Source organism: Sinocyclocheilus rhinocerous, unplaced genomic scaffold, assembly GCF_001515625.1.
Source record: "Sinocyclocheilus rhinocerous isolate Xijiao unplaced genomic scaffold, SAMN03320098_v1.1 scaffold54, whole genome shotgun sequence".
Classification (NCBI taxonomy): domain Eukaryota; kingdom Metazoa; phylum Chordata; class Actinopteri; order Cypriniformes; family Cyprinidae; genus Sinocyclocheilus; species Sinocyclocheilus rhinocerous.
Window position 1 is genome coordinate 968,910 of NW_015647078.1, and position 8,223 is coordinate 977,132.

Consider the following 8,223-nt stretch of genomic DNA (forward strand, 5'->3'; position numbering starts at 1 on the left):
TTAACAGAGAAACAGAAATGGCATATGGCAGCGTAAATGCCACAAGACAAAAAAAACTGAACAAACTGAGGGCATGATAGACAGATGGTGTTTTACAGGGGGTAAAACAAGAAACAGGTGTGTAACATAATTAGTGTCTTTGGTAACAAATGAGAAGCGGGAACAAGGAAAACAAAGGAAGCAAGAACAAAACACAGGAAAACCAGGTCAAACAAACTAGAACCATGAAACTGAACATAGCCGTGACAGATATGCTCCATCAGTGACAGAAATGGAGAGGAAAAAAAATTATATTGGGAGAAACCAGGCTCAGTCGGGGGGCCAGTTCTCTTCTGGCCAGACGAAACCAGCATGTGTGGTTTAATTCCAGGCTGCAACACAAGTCAGACTGTAGACTGGAGTTGAAGCTGGCCACAGAGTCTGTGCAGAGGACTTGTTTGGTTCTTGTGCCGATGGCCGTCTATGTGACGAGGTATTCGGAGCAGGCCTGTCTCTGGGGCTCATTTAGTTGTCCTTGGTCTCCACTGACATTCAGGGCTGTTATGATCATCTATAGGTGCTGATCCACCATCTGGTCTGGACTGGATCCGAGTGGCTATGGTGACCTTGGAATGTTAATGTAATGTGATTGACATTGTTTTGTTTTATTATTTCCACAATGAACCTATATCACTTTACAGCACTTTGTCAGTTCAAATACAGTGAGTGCATTTTGCATGAATGTTTTAGACTGTACGATTAAACTTTATTAAAGCTGCGATACTTGCACTTGCATCTGTCCTTATAGTCATTGAGTAAGTCTTTACAGACCAACGCTTTCTGATGACTCTGGATAGATATTACTGGCCTTTATGGATTTTGTCACTGTGATTTGGTTAGGCTAAGTGAGTGCATTGTCCCATCTTTCCTTCTTTCTTCCTACAAAATTAACTGGTTATAAAAATGAATGCATTGAAGGAAGATAAGGTAATTAAATTCTGCTTCACATTAATACATGTGGCAGGTATGTTTTATCCAAAGCACATTAAAATACATTTAATATCAAACCCATGACCTTGATGTTAATAGCACCATGTGCTACTGTTTGCCTATAGTTTTGGTGATTAAATCGCATATTCTCATTACACATCACAATGAAAATATTTGATTATGAATAATGGTGTGAAAGGAAACTTCAGACTGGAGCTTTGTAGAGTTTTGAAAATGTTCCTCTTCTGAAAATAGTACTTAAAATGCCCCTGCAGATATGTAATTGATAAAAGGGGCTTTTTGGAACAGGCTTTTGGCTTTTTAATGCTTTCAGAGAAAAGATGACATGAGGAGCAATTTTCTCCTTTTTCTTTTCCTGTTCTGCTGTGGCCAGAGCAGAACTTCACCACATAATGACATTTAATCGATAACCAATCACCCACACAGCAATGCTTTGATTTGTATTTGTTTAACCTGAGGGTGAGATATTTCCAGATACTGATAATGAAGATCTGAGGGGAGGACTTTTTTTGTTTTTGTTTTTTTTCTTCTTCAAATTGTTTCATCCTTCTGGTAAAGTGAGTTGCTTGCGCTATAGGTGTGTGGTTTGGGTGTTCATGAGGTCCTTCAGAGAGCTCTCTCGAGTGAATTCTCTTAACGACAAAGTGCTGTATGTGATCAGTTGTGTCTTCTGCTAACATGCCAGATATTAAAATGCTTCCATTGAATCCTTCTATTCAAGCGTCTTCATTAAAAGCAAGTAGAATGAAAAGTGTGTCCTTGATAAGATTCCATTCTGTTGCATTTGGACTGATACAAATTGTTACCATTGTTCCAAAAGAAGCAATGAAAATGCTTATTCGATTATATTACTGATTTTTTCCCCCTTCTATTTGAAGAATTTTAATTGTGTTGCTGAAATCCATTAAATCTGACAGACTCTATTGATGCTTTCTGCTAGATGAATGTGCATTAAATGCACTCCCCTTGTATACTTGTGTACATCAGTATAGCCAGGTTAAGCTGGCTAATGTAGATCATGACAAGCTACACTCACAGAAAGGAAGCTTTACCACTGTAATATTGTGCCTTCGGGACTTACAAATGCACAAGCAATAATACAAAGACAATGGTAAAATTGTACTCTGAGTTTTGTGATCAAAATTGTCCTCATTTTATCTGCCCTTTCAATTACAGGTTCAATTTTAACAGAGCCAAGTGCTTTGCTAGGATTGTGCTCTTAGTATTGGAAATGCTTTAAACGTGCACATGATGTTGTTCTTCTTCACACAATTAGAATATTGAGCCAATTTATCCACCTCAGATTCTCAGGATGCATTTGAATCCCTAAAATATATCAATAGTCTCAATGTGAGATCTCACACGTTCATTCTTATTGTAGAACAATGAGTTCACATCAACACTCAAGCTGAAACAGGATAGTTGTATGATGGTTGAGTTCAGAGGTGTAAGAAAATACAAATTTATAAATGACGTGCACATTTGACCACTTAGGTCAGAGTCTTCACCTTGTTCTGTTCCTGGAGTGCCACTGTCCTGCAGAATTTAGCTTCAACCCCAATTAAACATGCATGAACTGGTTAATCAAGTTCTTCAGGGTTACTAGAAACATCTAGGTCAGTGGTTCCCAACCACGTTCCTGGAGGACCCCCAACACTGCATATTTTGTATCTCTCCTTTGTCTGACACACCCATTTCAGGTCTTGGAGTCTCTACTAATGAGCTGATGATCTGAATCAGGTGTGTTTGATTAAGGAGACATGGAAAACATGCAGTGTTGGGGGGCCTCCAGGAATGTGGTTGGGAACCACTGATCTAGGCAGATGTGTTGGGCGAATTGGAGCTAAACTCTGCAAGATGTTGGCCCTCCAGGAGCAGGATTGGACACCCTTGGGAAATGGTCAGCATATACTAAAGTTTCACATGTGTTTTTGCTGCTTAATATTTTTGTAGAAACCAACTAACAAGCTAGCAAACTAACTAAATAGCTAACTGTTTATTTATTTCGTTTTTTTAACACTTTATTGCCACAGTCCAAATTCTCTTGACTATAAGTAACATTGCAGTTATATGTCAGCTCAAGAGATGTCAGCTGGGCAATTTTGGTTAATGCTGGCGTCAATGTGCAACCAGGTGAGACCCAGGGCTCACAACTGATTTATAGTGTCCAGATAGAAATCTGTTACCCATTCTCAGTGGGAAAGTGCCCGAACAATCCCAGGTAAAAAAAAAAAAAAAAAGTACACTTCCATAATTTGCTTAAAGTGCTCTATTTTTGCGCACTAATTTTGTACTTAATATACTAAAAATGATTATTTAGTACCTCTTAAGATAACCTTAAGATCATCTAAGTGTACTCAACTGTGCTATTTTGGGACACCATGAAGAGTAACTAAAATGCGCTTTTAACATACTATCTCTGTATTTAAAAACAAAAAACTTATTTAGTCACCACTTGTAGTAGCCTACACTTGAGTGTACTAGTGTATGAAAAATGGGTTCAAGTGTACTTCAAGTGGTAACTAAATACATTTTATAAATACAGAGATAAGTACAAAATTAGTGCGTGAAAATAGAGCACTTTAAGTACATTATGGAAGTGTACTTTTTTACCCTGGGAACATTGCTCAAAAAAAGTTGCCTGGCAAAATTGCTCAAAACATTGCCCAGTGTATCATCAGCCTTAGAGTATTAGTAGATTGTCTAACACTTTATTTTGATGGTTCTACTAACCCTAACCTAACAGTCTACTAATACAATAAATGCAGAGGTCTTCAGCCCTGTTCCTGGGGACACACTAGGCATGTTTCCATTACCCTTCAAATTGCGCAATGAGGCAATGCGAAAAAGGAATAATTCACAAAACTGCAATGGAAATGGCTTTTTTGCATTTACAGGTCACATGGTGTATGTAAAAAGTCATATGATCATTCTTCAATGTACTATAACCTCCAAGAAACACTTCATATGGGGCCGCTCTCCAGTATAAGGGACTTTCCCTACCATTAATGCTTAGACAATTTACACTGCACACGTCTGCGGTGCAGTGTGGCTCTACCTCCTTGGAATAAATATAGCCAAAATCCGTCACAATCCCACCAAAATCCGTTGCCATGACTTATCGCGAGAGGCAAAAGGTTACGTTTTAGTGGCATAACATTGGTTAATGGAAACGCCGTCATTTCGCAACACTTTTTTATCGACATTTATAAAATATCGCCAAAGTTTTGCGCAAATTTGTAATGGTAACACGCCTAGTGTCTCTTATGCCGAGTTCACACTGCACGATTTTAGCCCGATTTTTCACTCGCCGACAAGTTTTGTGAAATCGCCAACAAATGCCCGAAATCGGAGGCAAATCAGTGCTCGTTCACGTGAGTGACAATCGCTGACGCCCGCAAAATATTTGGCATGCTAAATATCTGGAGCTGTCGGCGATTCACAATCACGCTGTTTGCAATGAGTTCAATGAGATGCTGAAAATTAAGGTTTCCATCACAGCAATCAATTATATGTTAACATATATTCGCATAGAATATAGCTATTTTAAATTGTATTAATACTTCACAATATTACTATTTTCTCAACATTTACTGTAGTTTTGATCAGATGATAGATAGATAGATAGATAGATAGATAGATTTTTGAACAGAGTGTATAGACCTAATAAAGATATGTTTTGGACAAGTAGTCTTTGTTTATAAACTAACAACTGCTCTTAGATCTGAGAAAAGTGCTGAAAAATAGAGGTTGATGTGGCATTTGGGTCTTTAAACATGACTTTGAATGGTCAGAACACGGGTATTAGTTGGGTCAATGACTTTGGGCCACTATGAACAATTACAACAGACAAACCCTGTCAGCCGCTCACACCTCAACATCTATGAGTGAAACGAAGCCGTCAGTCACTGGTGTGAAACTTACTTCCATTACATTTTCCTAAGCTGTTTGCCTGTTAACATTTACAAAACTTAGTAATTAGGTTCCAAAAGCATATGTTATAAACTCTGAGAGTAGTAAAGTTAATAGGTCAGAGCTGTGGTGTTCGAATCTGTCCTGGGTCATGTCCTGATCTCACAATCTCTATTCATCACTACTTTTCTGCCCCACTCTGCTGTAAAGGCAAAAAGCCCAACAAATGTTATATAAGTAATGTAAATCATGTTAAACAGCCAGTCTGCCACAAAAGCAACAGCCCACACATGCTTACTTGGATGTTTCGCTGGTTTCACTCGTTGTGGCCTGTTATGCATTGGAGCACATCATGGGAGCATTTATCCTACAAATAGTCACCATCACACAGACAATTTTGGCTATTATTGCTATAAGCCTGTTATTTCCAGGTTTTAGGGAGGCCATTATGAGAGGCAGCTGTATAATATAGTTAATAAATTTGTTGTGTTTGAGGGTGTTATTTTGCTCATAGGCCACTTAGAGCTACATAATGGTCCGTTCTGATGCACAGAGCTATATGGGCTGATGGCCACCACAACAGGCAGCAAACAAAAGGAACAACAGATAATAATATGATAAACAAATATCGGAAATTATTTTGTAACCATTACACCAAATGTTTCTTGGTCACTAAATACTGTTTTACTTTTTAAAGGAGTAGTTTATAAATAATCATTGCCTCGTCCTCATGTAACTCCAACCCTGAACCCTCTCTGACCAAGAGTTGTAAAGTTGTGGGGAGGAAAACAAAACACTTTTCAGGTTTTATATCAGTATGGCCAAATGTCACTGGTTCTCACATGTTTCCTAATTCATTTTGAATTGGGTATTTGCATATGATAACTTAGATGTCTGTATCTGACATAAATCATCATATGACTTCAGAAGATTATAATACATGAGCCATATAGACTACTTTTGTATCCCTTTTTGTCACTTGACAGCTCCTAGACATTGTGTTTCAATGTATGCAATGAAAGCTCACAGATTATTCAATATATATTATGTTGTGTTTCATGAAGGAAACCAAATCATACCATTTTGAAACGATGTGAATGTGAGTAAATAATGACAGAATACGCAAAAAATATGCAATAGCAATTTCACTGACAAAAGCATTGCGACACAACCGATATAGCCCGATATTTGCAGGTCATTTGGGAGCAGCCTCAAAAAGAACCATCAATGCAGACAAGCCCATTGTGTCTAAAAGGTGGTAATACATACTTCATAATAATGAGCTCACTTAGCCTTTGTCTTGTGACAGTATTCAGGTGCAGTGACAACATATTCATAAAAGTACTTACTAGAGCAATGAGGCTAGTCAGCATGAAATGGTGGAATAAAAGGCAATGGTGTGGAGAAAGAGATGACACACAGAACTGGAATCAGGAATGAAATGATGAGAGGGATGGGATCACACTCGCCGTAATGAGCACCCTGGCATTTTGACAAGTCAATAGCTCTGAGAGGAGTTACTTCTCTTGTTTTGAATGCTTTACGAGACCTTTTTTTTGCTACATCCTGACATTTTATCTGTGCAGTAATATTGGTTTAAGTATTTTATTGTTGACTTGTGAGCGCTTTTCATTAATTATCTAATATCTCGAAAATGTATTGGAAGACATCTGCATTTTCCCTTTTTATTTTAGTGTACTATATACAGAATACACTACATACTGCATGCTATTTTCAAAAACAATACAAGAACAAACAGTATGCAATAAACATTTTAAACTGCAACATTATTATCACATGATTTCAGCCTAAAGTTTGGCCTAAATAAAAATCTAATAAATACAAACATGCATGACTGACTGACTGAATGAATGAATGAATGTCCTGCATTCACCTCCAAAGAGGACTCATTTTTGAGTCTTTGGCCGGATATATTTATTTCTGTGCTCTTTTATTGTGAATCTGTGGAATTCAAGAGCAGCTCATTCCCCCTCTCGTTTAGCCACTTTTCGTCCTCTTCAGTTTGGACATGAAAGCCTCACATCTGAAAATGGAGCCATGCTACTGAATGTCTTCACCAATTATTGGGAGGAAGGCTGATTTGTTTCCCATGTGTCCAGTGAGGCAAAGAAAACCCAATCCACCACAATCTACATTTTCATCAAATTGATGTTAAACTGGGTTTATAGGCAATATAGGACAATGGTCTCAAAGGCTATAGATGCAAATGTGAATGTTTTTATGTATAAATAGTCTCATTATGTGTGGTCAGGAGTGGGAAGATGATATTGATTCACAGAAACAATGGACTGCCTTTCTCTGCACTCAGTATGAATCTATGCAGTGTTGAAGACACATTGGTGGATTATTCATTTTCTGCCTTGGTAATCCACAGGAGGAGAGCTGATGTTCACATTTGTGAGTATGGGATTTCCTCAGTGTGAAAATGCCATTGATTTTTAAGATTTATCGAAATGTCTCCCTTATATCAATCACTGTTGACTTTTATAGCAGTCAAGGTATCAAATGGAGTCAAGGTATCAAATAGAGACATCTATTCTTTCTTTCTTTCTTTCTTTCTTTCTATAGACTACTTTTGTATCCCTTTTTGTCACTTGACAGCTCCTAGACATTGTGTTTCAATGTATGCAATGAAAGCTCACAGATTATTCAATATATATTATGTTGTGTTTCATGAAGGAAACCAAATCATACCATTTTGAAACGATGTGAATGTGAGTAAATAATGACAGAATACGCAAAAAATATGCAATAGCAATTTCACTGACAAAAGCATTGCGACACAACCGATATAGCCGATATTTGCAGGTCATTTGGAGGCAGCCTCAAAAAGAACCATCAATGCAGACAAGCCCATTGTGTCTAAAAGGTGGTAATACATACTTCATAATAATGAGCTCACTTAGCCTTTGTCTTGTGACAGTATTCAGGTGCAGTGACAACATATTCATAAAAGTACTTACTAGAGCAATGAAGCTAGTCAGCATGAAATGGTGGAATAAAAGGCAATGGTGTGGAGAAAGAGATGACACACAGAACTGGAATCAGGAATGAAATGATGAGAGGGATGGGATCACACTCGCCGTAATGAGCACCCTGGCATTTTGACAAGTCAATAGCTCTGAGAGGAGTTACTTCTCTTGTTTTGAATGCTTTACGAGACCTTTTTTTTGCTACATCCTGACATTTTATCTGTGCAGTAATATTGGTTTAAGTATTTTATTGTTGACTTGTGAGCGCTTTTCATTAATTATCTAATATCTCGAAAATGTATTGGAAGACATCTGCATTTTCCCTTTT